At 40.0% G+C, this 14,886-nt stretch overlaps 2 protein-coding genes across 6 annotated transcripts in view; both read right to left on the minus strand.

The window, feature by feature from the left end:
- LOC115209767 (tyrosine-protein kinase JAK1-like) overlaps window positions 1-8,181 on the minus strand; it is an 83,929-nt gene extending 75,748 nt beyond the window's left edge. For 4 of the 5 annotated variants that reach the window (XM_036501520.1, XM_036501521.1, XM_036501519.1 and 1 more), the window contains exon 1: window positions 7,579-8,180. The gene's annotated coding sequence lies outside the window, so the exon portion shown is untranslated. Of the gene's footprint in view, window positions 1-7,578 lie in introns of all 5 variants that reach the window. The other variant, XM_036501522.1, reaches the window with a different exon arrangement.
- The window catches only part of LOC115209098 (intraflagellar transport protein 27 homolog), a 64,379-nt gene continuing 51,410 nt past the window's right edge, over window positions 1,918-14,886 (minus strand). The window contains exon 8 of the mRNA XM_036501525.1: window positions 1,918-1,946. The gene's annotated coding sequence lies outside the window, so the exon portion shown is untranslated. The remainder of the gene's footprint in view (window positions 1,947-14,886) is intronic.

Raw genomic sequence — 14,886 nt, forward strand, 5'->3', positions numbered from 1 at the left:
GTTTCCTTGGCATATAGGTTCCCCACCTGGATGGGACGCCGGTCCATCGCAGGTGAGCTGCAAGATGCAGGAGGAAAGAGTGAGAGAAAGTTGTGGCGAAAGAGTCAGCAGAAGTTTGCCATTACCTTCTGCCAGAGCCGCGTGGAGCTTAGGTGTTTTCGCTCATAAACACACACATCGCCTGGTTTGAGATTCGAACCCGCGATCCCTCGACCGTGAGTCCACTGCTCTAACCACTAGGCAATGTGCCTCCTCACAATTAGTGGGTGAATAAAGAAGGTCTATATATCATTTTTATCAAAAAAATATGCATCTGAGTAAAATAAATTCGATAAATAAAGGCACAGGAGTGGCTGTGTGGTAAGTAGCTTGCTAACCAACCACATGGTTCTGGGTTCAGTCCCACTGCGTGGCATCTTAGGCAAGTGCCTTCTGCTATAGCCTCGGGCCGACCAAAGCATTGTGAGTGGATTTGGTAGATGGAAACTGAAAGAAGCCTGTCGTATATATGTATATGTATGTGTGTGTATATGTTTGTGTGTCTGTGTTTGTCCCTCCAGCATTGCTTGACAACCAATGCTGGTGTATTTAAGTCCCCGTCACTTAGCGGTTCGGCAAAAGAGACCGATAGAATAAGTAGTGGGCTTACAAAGAATAAGTCCCGGGGTCGATTTGCTCGACTAAAGGCGGTGCTCCAGCATGGCCGCAGTCAAATGACTGAAACAAGTAAAAGGGTAAATAGATTTACAAACACATTGACAAATAGTCACGTTTTTAGCTTATTATAGCTGATTTTAAACATATAACATCCACCCCCCCACTCCCTAGAGGGCCCATTATAGATTTTTATTGAAATCCCAATCGCCTATAATTCAACTGGATGTTAGGAACAAATAAATAACAAAATTTGATTTAATAAGGAAAATTATTTCAATATATTACGTTTATATTCTCTTTACTTGTTTCAGTCATTTGACTGCGGCCATGCTGGAGCACCGCCTTTAGTCGAGCAAATCGACCCCGGGACTTATTCTTTGTAAGCCCAGTACTTATTCTATCGGTCTCTTTCGCCGAATCGCTAAGTGACGGGGACGTAAACACACCAGCATCGGTTGTCAAGCAATGCTAGGGGGACAAACACACACACACATACATATATACGATAGGCTTCTTTCAGTTTCCGTCTACCAAATTCACTCACATTGGTCGGCCCAAGGCTATAGCAGAAGGCACTTGCCCAAGATTCCACGCAGTGGGACTGAACCCGGAACCATGTAGCTGGTTAGCAAGCTACTTACCACACAGCCACTCCTGCGCCTATATATTTGTTTTGCAAGATTTTTGATGTGAAATCATGTGTTGAAACAGATATTGTTGCATTTAGGAATGGTCATTTTGCCAGTTTAGCCAATAAATACAAAATACAAAATGGCTGACCGTTAGTAAGGCGAGACACACAGATAAGAAAGAAGAAAGCAAAGGACCACTGATGCGGTCACAGGAGTGTGACGAAAGAACTCTGGCCGAAATAAGATTAAGATTAATGTAAAAAATAAATAATGCTGAAGCAAAGTAACACCAAATATATAGTGCGTGTGTTTTTATTGGCTAAACTGGCAAAATGACCATTCCTAAATACAACAATATTTCAATATACCAAATTTGAAAATTTTGACATACTTTTAAAATCTCACAATATGAGAGAAAGAAAGTTATAGGAAGTGATACACACACACACACACACATGCAAATTTACAAATGCATACACAGGTAATCACAAGTTTAAAATAGTAGACCTATGTAGGTATGTATGAATGTAAGCATATTTATGTATGTGTGTGTGTCTGTGTGTGACAGCAAAAAAAGCCACCTACCCCTCTCTCTTTAAAGTTATGTATTCCTCACACCCACCCTTCTGTGTGTGTGTGTGTGTGTGTGTGTGTGTGCACGCGCATGTTGTATCTATGTATTTACAAAAGTATGTATACAGCATCATGTGCGTATGACAGCTTTCTTTAACATTACCATCGTATTCTCAATGCTGTTCTCGCCTTCACTGATATAAGTCACTCACTCTCTGTTACCACCTCAGACTGGAGGGGCAGGAGGCACATTATAGATTTTTATTGAATTGATGTGTCATATGTATGCAAAGTTTCATGAATATTGGTTCGGTGGTTTAAACACTAAGATGGTAACAGACAGACAGAAATTGCCAAATTTATATAGATACGACAGGCTTCTTTCAGTTTCCATCTACCAAATCCATTCACAAGGCTTTGGTTGGCCCAAGGCTATAGCAAGAGACACTTGCCAAGGTGCTGTGCAGTGGGACTGAACAGGGAATCACATGGTTGGGAAGCAAGCTTCTTACCACACATGCACAATTCATGAATATACAACATCAGTCTCACTTTCATGAAAGTGAAAGTGAAACAAATTCATCTTATAGATCTTCAATGAAGACCATGAAATGTTTTTTGCTTTCACTTCTCACATGATCTGTTTTTTGTGTTTCACTTTTGTCATGACTGTAGTGATGTAACAGAGATTGGGTGGATCAGACCGGATAGCCATATTATATGCATGTGTGTGTGGTTGTGAAGGGGGAGACAGGAAAAAAAGGTCACATTTAGACAGGGAAAGAACTTGGCTTAGGGGATGTAAACACAGACCTGAAATTTTTTACAAGGTCCATTTTTAAGATTGATTAATATTCTTTTCTACTCTCAGCACAAGGCCTGAAATTATTGGGGAGGGGGGCCAGTTGATTAGATCAACTCCAGTATACTACTGGTACTTAATTTATTGACCCCAAAAGAATGAAAGACAAGGTTGACCTAGGTGGAATTTGAACTCAGAACGTAGACAAATGAAATACCTATTTCTTTACTACACACAAGGGGCTAAACAGAGAGAGGACAAACGGATTAAGTTGATTATATCAACCCCAGTGCACAACTGGTACTTATTTAATCGACCCCAAAAGGATGAAAGACAAGGCTGACCTATTCGGAATTTGAACTCAGAACGTAAAGACAAATGAAATACCGCTAAGCATTTCACCCAGCATGCTAACACTGCTGCCAGCTTGCTGCCTTAGATTAATATTAAAACAAACAGGTATAATTATTATAATATTTAGGATGGTGAACTGGCAAAACTTAGCATGCTTGGCAGAATGCTTAGTGGCCTTTCTCTTTTACTCTTTTGCTTGTTTCAGTCATTTGACAGCAGCCATGCTGGAGCACTGCCTTTAGTCAAGCAAATCGACCCCAGAACTTATTCTTTGGAAGCCTAGTACTTATTCTATCAGACTCTTTTGCCAAACTGCTAAGTTACGGAGACATAAACAAACCACCATCGGTTGTCAAGCGATGTTGGGGGGACAAACACAGACACCCATACACACACACATATATATATATATATATATATATGACGGGCTTCTTTCAGTTTCCGTCTACCAAATCCACTCACAAGGCTTTGGTCGGCCTGAGGCTATAGTAGAAGACACTTGCCCAAGGTGCCATTCAGTGGGACTGAACCTGGAACCATGTGGTTCGTAAGCAAGCTACTTATCACACAGCCACTCCTACGCCTATAGCTACTTATTTCTTTATTGCCCACAAAGGGCTAAACAAAGAGGGGACAAACAAGGACAAAGGGATTAAGTCGATTACATCGGCCCCAGTGCGTAACTGATACTTAATTTATCGACCCCAAAAGGATGAAAGGCAAAGTCGACCTTTGAACTCAGAACGTAACCGGGAGACGAAATACCTATTTCTTTACTACTCACAAGGGGCTAAACACAGAGGGGACAAACAAGGACAGACAGACGGTATTTCGTCTGCCGTTACTTATTTAATCGACCCCGAAAGGATAAAAGACAAAGTCGGCCTCAGCGGAATTTGAACTCAGAACATAACAGCAGACGAAATACGGCTATGCATTTCGCTCGGCGTGCTAACGTTTCTGCCAGCTCACCGCCTTTGTGAAATTTTATACTTGAGTAGCACTATGACCCAGCAACGCCTGGTCATAATGCTAGTGCATGCATATACAGCTGCGTGTGTGTGTGCACATACATGCGAGTACTGTCCAAATCTCCGACCAATTACATACAGCTAGCTAGCATTCAATTGGCATATCAAGTTTCGGGTGTTTTGATTGGATAAACGAATGTTGAGGTGGTTTGGCCACATGGAGAGGATGGATGAGGAGCAGATGGTAAGGAGGATGATGAAGGCAGAAGTGGTAGGCAGCAGAATCAGAGGCAGACGTCGGTTTATGTAGACGGATGGAGTGAGGAAAACTTTGGTGGTCAGAGGTATTGGAGTGAGAGAGGCAAGAGAGTTAATAAACAGGTTATCTTTCGTTTTCCACCACTGAAAGTCACTTAAAGGTCAGAGGTAGTTAGACCGGGTAATAATATACCCAAGACCTAGGTTACGCCACAACACATAGACGGCTTATTTTCCTACTTCCGTGTGCGAAGATTGACTTCGCATCTCTTCAAACTACGAAGAGAGAATTAAATAAGATGAATTAATGCATTCAGGCAGTGATGTTTTAAGCCATGGACACACAGGCTGTCGGCCAGGGTCCCCTAGGCCCAATACTAATCTACTTAATGCCTAGTTGTTGTATAGGCAACGACCCTTGTACACTGCTTTGCCGGGGGTGGTGAAGATGCTGTAATAATGTTACGACAGGGATCTTTTCAATTCTGAAGCCAGTTTTTTCAAATTTTTCCTAGATCTGTGGTCCTGGCTTCAGAATTGAAAAGATCCTAGATTTTTCTCAAATAAACTAGTTCCAACCTGTGTCTTGTTTTGCTAGACTCTATCAGCATACGAAGTTTCAGAATATTTAGTTAAGTAGAAAGATCTGTGGTCCTGGCTTCAGAATTGAAAAGATCCTAGGACAGCTCTAAATTCAAGTTAAGTATAACTATCGTTGCTGTTTAGCCCCTAGATCAATTCTGATCAAGTAGGCTTATAATAAAAGGTATCAGCGGAGGTAATGAATACGTACACCACCCGTTTTCGGCGTAACAACCCTAAACATCGAGTGTACGCATTCTTTACTTTCGCCAAGGTATCATCATCTGGAGTTTTGTTGTTGCTTTATTCAGACGATATGATGTAAATTGAAGGATAGGGTACTTGGCTGCTATTTCTAACAAATCAAAAAGCAATATAGAGGCTCCGTCGTTGGCCCGTTATGATTGTATAGGGGTCATTTGATGTGTTAGCATTGTTTCAAGGGTTATTCTGTTCCGTTGCTTCAAATATTGTTTTTAAATTAGATATAAATTTGAACAAGATGTAATTTGAGGAGCATTTTGGCTACTATTTCTAGCAGAGCGAAGGGACATGTAGACACCTTGTGGTTTGTTGGCACTGTGGTTTAGCCATTTACTGTTAGTTAATAAATGACGAAAATGTTTAATTACTGTTAACTATTATCTATGGTATGTAAGTGAAACGTGACCGTTTTTCCGCAACTTTTTTGACTTTTCAATCTTCATTTTCCTTGATCCTAAACTAACCACTGGTTACTCAAAACCAACGAGAGATCTGCGAATTCGTTCAACCTGCTAGAAATAACAGCCAAAAAGCCTTCAGGTTACATCTCATAGTCTTAAAACGACGATTCTTTATATTTACAACCATAAACTTGCATGAAAATATAAACAGGAACCAGAATACAATACAAAACACGAACATCATTAAATTTACTAAAGAAACAAATTAAAATGCTCCAAATATGTTATGTTCAATAATATATTTTAAAAGTTAAACTTTGAATTGTACTGACTGACATAAACTCAAGCATCACAGAATATAAAATATACATTTAGCAAAGATAATATTGTGAGATCCTATAAGGAATTAAAACCAGATTCTTTTAGAAATTTACATGCAGGGTTCCTTGTAATGTCACTTATAGAAGAAGGATCTTTTCGGTTTGAACAGTAGTTTTTAAAATAATTTCTAGGTAACTAAAAAAATTTAAACTTCGTATACTGGTAGAATGTGTTTATAAAACATCTTTTTCGCTTGGCTGTCTTGAGAAAATTCTATAGTTTGTAAGATATTTGTTGTTGTTTTTTCTGCAATTTCAACCAATCAATGATGTCTATTGAGGTGAAAACATTCTGTGCCGTATGAATATGTCCCTCGTTTAAGAAACAGATTGGGTTTATTTACATTTCTGAAGAAAAAAAGATACCCTTCCCCCACCCCTAACCCTAAAACAGATTGAAATGCAATAGATCGATACTAGGGTCATAATTATGAGTGACAATTTCATATGAGACCGCTAGAAAAAACTGCCGTTCAAACCGAAAAGATCCTAGAAGAATTTGACAGAGTCATTCGATCCGTTAGAAATGGTTTGACTCGTCTCCTAACCAAAATAGGAAGCCCCCAAAATAATATAAAGTCGACCTTTGTACGGGAAATAAAACAAAAAAGCCAGACTCTTTTTACGCTATCTCAGTATTATCTCTTCCTGCTGAATTTTAACAATTTAAGAGATAATACCCAACTTGTCATCTAGTTTAACACCGCTGCTTGGCTTTAAAAACTTGACCGAATTTACTGTTACAAGCATTCAAGAACAGGTTTACGAATTGTGGTTTTTACCATCTATTCCCCCAACTGTCCGGGAGACCCTTCAAAACATTTATGGACCCTGCCCGTCTCTTATGACAACGCCATAAAGAGAAATAAAGGATTAAATAATATCAGTTGATTTTATTGTGTCTGGGGAGAGTCATTCTCTTTTAGTGCCTTATTACTTAACACACTCGCCAGTTCGATTTCCACAGATAAAAATAAGTGAATGGAAATCGAACTGGTGAGTGTGTTAAGTAATAAGGCACTAAAAGAGAATGACTCTCCCCAGACACGATAAAATATATTTCAACACACGAATTCACATAAAGAATCTTGCAAACCAAATACAAAAACAAAATTAATGAACGTAAATATTTAAATTGGCAATCTATCGTTTTGACTCGGGGTCGTGTTCGAAACAGCCTTAAAAACTTTGGTGTTTAGAAAAATTAATGTTCGTGTTTATAATTCTATTTTAGCTACCTTTTCTTATTTATTACAGAGGCAATATGAGACATTAGACAATGTAATGCACTGTACAATTCCATTATCGAATACTTTCGTTAATCAAATACTTTAAAACGAACTCATATCATGTAAAGCGGGAGGGGTTTGTTTTGTTTTTATTATCACAGATTCATTCGATCTCATCGATACACTTTCCATTATCGAATACTTTAATTGCACAATTTTTTCAAATCGACTATCAACTTGTTGTTAATTACTAAAAGGATGTAATAACATCAAGTATGGTCCAAAATAGCAACAAAGTACTTCAAGCACACTCCTATAATTGACTAAACCAAGTTAAATGATCGAAACATTTAATCGCACATATATATATCTATCTGTCTGTCTGTCTCTCTTTTTTTCTCCCACACATTATTATTATTGTGTAAGTATTATGCAAATAACATAACATTAAAAAAATAAAGAAATTACCACATACCAATATAATTCTCATGAAGAAAGCTGGTCATTGATTGTAACTTCAATAAATATTCAAATTATAACAGGTCCAATTGGCAGTCTCTTATTGTATATATGACAAAAAATTCCCGGGAAAGAAGCTTTTGCGTCGTTGTTCGACCTGCTAAAAATAACAGTCGAATCTCGCTCAAACCACACCCTAACGTCTTAAACAAAGAAAAGAGTACCTTAAATAATGTTGTCTTGGATAGATTGAAAAAAAAAAAAACCCCAGCCAACTCACATATTGTATAATTTACTTGTCTGCCTATATCTTGATATCTATATAGGCCTATATATCTACTATTTTTACCTTATCTATTTGTATTTTGTTTGTTTGTTTTTTCCACAAATGCCATTACAGTAATGAGTTGATAAAGTTTCAGTAATAAGCTTAAGCTACAATATAACTATTTTTTAAAAAATTGGTATTCGGAAGGCTACCAAATTAATAATGCAGTAAATCTTACACATCACAAGTATGTTTTATACATACGTGACTACAGTTGAAGTTAGTCTTCGCACTAAAAAGCTTCTTATGAAATTACGGGAATCAAAGCTCTGTTCGTAATACAGAGGAGTAGTGCGAGAGAGAGAGAGAGAGAGAGAAAGAGAACAGGAGGAGGAGGAGAGAGAGAGATTACAAGTACCTGGCTGCTGTATACATCCGGGAGGATGTTTCATAATTCGTCTAATATGTAAACTCGTTCCTAGTTACGTTATTTTGTCGTCTTCTCTTATTTGACGAATAAATTTCAACCCCAGTCCAATTTATCCATTTACGACGATCTCAGCGAACATTTTAAAAGCTCAGAATGTTTTTAAAATCCACATAAGGATACGCGCAGGAGTGGCTGTGTGGTAAGTAGCTTGCTAACCAACCACATGGTTTCGGGTTCAGTCCCACTGCGTGGCATCTTGGGCAAGTGTCTTCTGCTATAGCCCCGGGCCGACCAATGACTTGTGAGTGGATTTGGTAGACGGAAACTGAAAGAAGCCCGTCGTATATATGTATATATATATATATATGTGTGTGTATATGTGTTTGTGTGTATGTGTTTGTCCCCCTAGCATTGCTTGACAACCGATGCTGGTGTGTTTACGTCCCCGTCACTTAGCGGTTCGGCGAAAGAGACCGATAGAATAAGTAGTGGGCTTACAAAGAATAAGTCCCGGGGTCGATTTGTTCGACTAAAGGCGGTGCTCCAGCATGGCCGCAGTCAAATGACTGAAACAAGTAAAAATAGAATAAGAAACAGCAATGAAGTGGGAAAATCAAATAAAATACATGTGAAAATATGTACAAATCATTTATTAAAACAAATATAAACTTTTAAAAGGCGATCCTTCGGTATAGGTACCGTAAGTGCAGGAAGTGATTTTGTCTACATTTCTGAAGATAACAGAAACCCTTTTCTCCCACCCCTAACGCAAACACAAACCCTAACCCTACCCCTAACTCCCCATATATATATAAAAAAACACTTTCTTGAAATGTATCCGCTATTTCCGGTACCTATACCGAAGTTACGCCAAAAAATTTTTCGGAGTTTTTTTGGGGTCCCCCCCCCCCATCCATCTTTTAAATCGTTTTTCAAGTGAAGTCGCACATGCTTTGATGCTGATTACTGATGTTAGTTGAGTTATGTTTGTACTCGCTAAGATATGTTTTATTAAATGGTGTAACACTGTTGGATTTAGGCATTAGCTAGGCAAGTTGCATGTTAGAACTATACAATACTAGCGGACGTGGAGGCGCGTGGCTTAGTGGTTAGGGTGTCAGCATCATGATCCTAAGATTGCGGTTTCGATTCCTGGACCGGGCGATGCGTTGTGTTCTTGAGTAAAACACTTCATTTCACATTGCTCCAGTCCACTCAGCTGGCAAAAATGAGTGACGCTGCGATGGACTGGCATCCCATCCAGCTGGGGAAGACATACGCCATAGAAACCGGGAAACCGGGCCCAGGAGCCTGGCAAGGCTTTAAAAAGGGCACATTTATTAAAAGCGGCGAGCTGGCAGAAACGTTAGCACACTGGGCGAAATGCGTAGCCGTATTTCGTCTGCCGTTACGTTCTGGTTCAAATTCCGCCGAGGTCGACTTTGCCTTTCATCCTTTCGGGGTTGATAAATAAAGTACCAAGTACGCACTGGGGTCGATATAATCGACTTAATCCCTTTGTCTGTCCTTGTTTGTCCCCTCTGTGTTTAGCCCCTTGTGAGTAGTAAAGAAATATATACAATATTAGCGAGGGGGTCATGAATTAATTTGAAAACACATTTTGCCTTAACCTTTTTTTTTTTGCATGCTAAAATAAGATTTAAACTTCTCAAGTCTAAATCCGACCCTGAGATAAGTAAGCTAATTATTGCCCATATAATGCCACTGCTGGGGCGCATAGCTTAGTAGTTAGGGTAATCGGCTTGCTGTGCTCATGCCTTAAGGCAGCACTGCTCAATTTAGTGGTTAGCATATTCGGTTCACAATCATGAGGTTGTGAGTTCGATACCTGGCAGCACGTTGTGTTCTAGAACAAGACGCTATCTCATGTTACTCCAGTTAGAAATGTATTCAAAGGACCGGCCTTGTCACACTCTGTGTCATGCTGAATCTCCTGAGAATTATATTAAGGGTACACGTGTCAGTGGAGTGCTCAGCTACTTGCACGTTAGTTTCACAAGCAGGCTATTCCGTTGATCAGATCAACTTGAACCCATGTCGTCGTAACCGTGGGAGTATCAGTTTTATAGTGAAGGCGCATGGCTCAGTGGTTTGGCTCACAATCCTGAGGTAGTGAGTTCGATTTCCGGACTAAGGTATGTGTTGTGTGTCTGAGCAAGACACTTTATCTCACGTAGCTCCAGTTCACTCAGCTATAGAGATGAGGTGCAATGTCACTGGTGCCAAGCTGTATCGACCTTTGCCTTTCCCTTGGATAACATCGGTGGTGTGGAGAGGAGAGGTTTGTATGCATGGGCGACTGTTGGTCTTCCATAGACAACCTTGCCTGGACTTATGCCTCGGAAGGGAACTTTCTAGGTGCAATCCCTTGGTTATTCATGACCAAATTGGGTGTTTAACCAATGCTACTACTTTTAACTAGAACTATCTAACTAGCTAGCAGCATGAGTTATGATAAATATCAGATGGATATATTACGTTCACAGTTATTCAGATTTACTAATGGGGTGGGGTGTTTAGTTCCAATTTATAGACTAGTTTATCAAGTCTAATGGAAACTAGAATCTATCTTTTATGGATAGGGTAAACAGACAGTTTAAGTGGTAGAGTCATAAATCAAGATTTCTTTGAAGTAAAACCATTTTTGTTCAGTAAGAATATATTTCAGCTAAATTTGCAGGCTAAAGCTGATGGGGTAGGGAGAGTAAAATTTATGATACTTAACTATTTGACAACCATAAACTCAGTGTTAATTTGATATACATAGGTACATTTTAAAGAATGTTATTCACACGCACAAAAAAATCGTACTGCATTACCTGTAGATATCCTTGTTGCTTATTTTGATTATATATACATACATATGTGGAGGTGCAATGGTCCTGTGGTTAGAGCACTGGACTCGCAGTCGTAGGATCGCGGTTTCGATTCCCAGACCGGGCGTTGTGAGTGTTTCTTGAGTGAAAACACCTAAAATTCCACGAGGCTCCGGCAGGGGGGGGGGTGATCCCTGCTGTACTCTTTCACCACAACTTTCTCTCACTCTTTCTTCTGTTGGCCTGCTCGCTTAGCCAGCAGGGTGGCGTCATTTGAAGGCTAAATCAATGCAAAGCGCATTGTGACCAGCGACGTGTAGCAACATCTGATAGCCTGGTCACTCACGGTGATATATATATATATGTTAGTGTCATGCTATTCCTGTTTGAAAATTATTTTGAGAGTTCATTTGTCCGCAATTCTCAGTCATGATTACTTGTTCTTGAATGAACAGGTAACTCAGTTAATCAAACATGCATAGTAATTTTGCACACCCAAAAAAGAAAAGGATCTGTTCATGTCTTCACGTGTGCAAGTGCTAGTCGTGACATGATGTATTAATATGTATGACATAATACTGTGTCAACAGTCATGATGTACAATAAGAATTAAGAAAGTACATCTTATTACTAGGTCAATGGGTTTAAAGATATTTTGATAAAAGAAAATGCTTGCTTACACTCAAACACACACATACATATGTATTAGACATACACACACACCCCCATATATATATATATATGACAGGCTTCTTTCAGTTTCTTATTTCTTTACTGCCCACAAGGGGCTACACACAGAGGGGACAAACGGATTAAGTCGATTATATCGACCCCAGTGCGTAACTGGTACTTATTTAATCGATCCTGAAAGGATGAAAGGCAAAGTCGACCTCGGCCGAATTTGAACTCAGAACGTAGCGGCAGACGAAATACCTATTTCTTTACTACCCACAAGGGGCTAAACACAGGGAGAACAAACGGATTAAGTCAATTAGATCAACCCCAGTGCATAACTGGTACTTATTTAATGGATGAAAGGCAAAGTTGACCTCGGCGGAATTTGAACTCAGAACGTAGCGGCAGATGAAATACCGCTGAGCATTTCGCCCAGCGTGCAAACGTTTCTGTCTACAAAATCCACTCACAAGGCTTTGGTCAGCCTGAGGCTAAAGTAGAAAACACCTTTCTGAAGTGGAACTGAACTTGGTTGGTAAGCAAGCTACTTACCACGCAGCTACTCCTGAGCATGCACACACACACACACACACACATACAGAGGTGGGCACCGTTAACCGAAAAGTTAACTTCGTTAATTCTTTGAAAATGTAACGGAAGTAACATTAACTTTTATCGAAAAAATGCATATCTACAGTTTGATACCCCATCGACTTCATTGCCTCAACATGCCATGTTTGAGGAGACTTATTGAGTCAAGTACATGAACATCAGCAATATCAAAATGAAGTCAAATAGAGATTATAGTGGTGAGCCCCATGCCGGTAGCACATAAAAAGCCCCATCAGAACATGGTCGATGCCAGCTCCTCTGGCCCCTGTGCCAGTGGACATAAAAAGCACCCGCTACACTTTCAGAGTGGTTGGTGTTAGGAAGGGCATCCAGCTGTAGAAAGAGCCAGATCAGATTGGGGCCTAGTGCAACCTCCTTGCTTCCCAGACCCCAGTCGAACCGTCCAACACACACATGTACACATGCACATACATATACGACAGGCTTCTTTCAGTTTCCATTTACCAAATCCACTCACAAGGTTTAGGTCAGTCCAAAGCTATAGCAGAAGACACTTGCCCAAGGTACCATGAGGTAGGACTGAACCCGGAACTATGTAGTTGAGAAGCAAGCTTCTTACCACATAGCCATGTTTAACATAACAGCAAAAATTCCTCAAATAACTCTTTCTGTAGACGGGAGATATTGTATAATGTAGTCATAGACAAATCATCATCATCATCGTTTAACGTCCGTTCTCCATGCTAGCATGGGTTGGACGGTTCGACCGGAATCTGGGAAGCCAGGAGGCTGCACCAGGCTCCAGTCTGATCTGGCAGTGTTTCTACAGCTGGATGCCCTTCCTAATGCCAACCACTCCGTGAGTGTAGTGGGTGCTTTTTACATGCCACTGGCACAGGTGCCAGGCAAGGCTGGCAATGGCCACGATCGGATTGGTGCTTTTTACGTGCCATCGGCACGGAAGCCAGTCAAGGTGGCGCTGGCTAGCTGAAAAAAAGATAGGATTGTCATGGCTTGAATGCCAGATCAAATTCACTTGGTTGAGCCATCATATGTGGTGTTGAACAATTTATAAGTACATAGGGTGTGACTGATGTAATCAACTATATTTTGGCTATAAGTGGCTGATACCTGTCATAGATTAAAAGAATGAATATTTACAGTCCACAACATATCTTACTCTTTATTGATTTCTGAGTATTGTACTAAAATGTTATATTTTCTCATTTCATATCCTTTTATATCAGGTTGCTTCTTTGATACAGACTAAATAAGTATTACACCGAAACAAATTTCAATAATTGTAATGTAATTCGAGGCTTCGTTTGGAAGTGACTATATACACACTCATTATATACACTTCATTTGACTAAATATATTTCTTCATCATCAGCATCATCATCATCGTTTAACGTCCGCTTTCCATGCTAGCATGAGTTGGATGAATGATTGAGGGCTGGCAAACCAGATGGCTGCAATCTTGATCTGGCAGAGTTTCTACAGCTGGATGCCCTTCCTAACGCCAACCACTCCGAGAGTGTAGTGGGTCCTTTTTACGTACCACCAGCACAGGGCCAGTCAGGCAGTACTGGCAACGACCTCGCTCGAATCTTTTACACATGCCACCGGCATAAGTGCCAGTAAGGCGATGCAGGTAACGATCACGCTTGGATGGTGCTCTTAATACCCTACTAGCACGGGGCTCGAGTGCCAGTAAGGCAACGCTGGTAACGATCACACTCGAATGGTGCTTTTTAAGTGCCACCGGTACTGAAGCCAGTTAGCCACTCTGTCAATAATCACACTCTTCTATTCTTTATTATTTTATTGGTTTTACTGTGAGTGGTGAATTAACAGAATTATTAGTGTTGGGGAAAAATGCCTATGGTATTCGTTTTCAGCTTTTTAGTTCTGAATTTCATTCAAATCCTGTTGAGGTCAACTTTGCTTTTCTTTCCTTGAGAACTGATGAAGTCAAGTACTAGGGGATGTGTTGTGGATTGACTAACCTTCTCCTTTCAAAACTGCTGGCCTTGTGCCTAAATTAGAAATCATTATTTTATTGGTTTCTATAATTTTCTTTAATTTCAAAGTGGAGTTCTACTAATACTTAAGGTATTTGCAAAGGGAGGTCATCCTTCCCCCGTCAACCTAAGTGATACGCACGGACTGCAGTTTCTAGGTACTGACCTGTCATCAGCGTACGACAATCACCGGTTTTCAATGAAAGGGGTCCCAATGCAAATACCTTAAGGGCACAGAAAGTGTGCCTAAAGCCAGCTGGAGACGATGTTCTCCTGGGGCTACAGGCTACAGTAACATCCACCCTTAGTGGTTAGCCATATTGAGATGGCAAATATACCTCACATTGTCCTGCAGTTACTATTTATACCTCGTTCAGAGATTTATTATTAAAAGTATTTAGTTTGCTCTGAATTTTTCCAAAGTATTTTCCAATATTTACTTCAGATCTTTGCTCTCCATGAAGCATAGGCCATTAATTATATTTGTCCACAGTTCTCAATTCTGGGCTGTTTTTTT

This window comes from Octopus sinensis, linkage group LG3, assembly GCF_006345805.1.
Source record: "Octopus sinensis linkage group LG3, ASM634580v1, whole genome shotgun sequence".
NCBI lineage: Eukaryota > Metazoa > Mollusca > Cephalopoda > Octopoda > Octopodidae > Octopus > Octopus sinensis.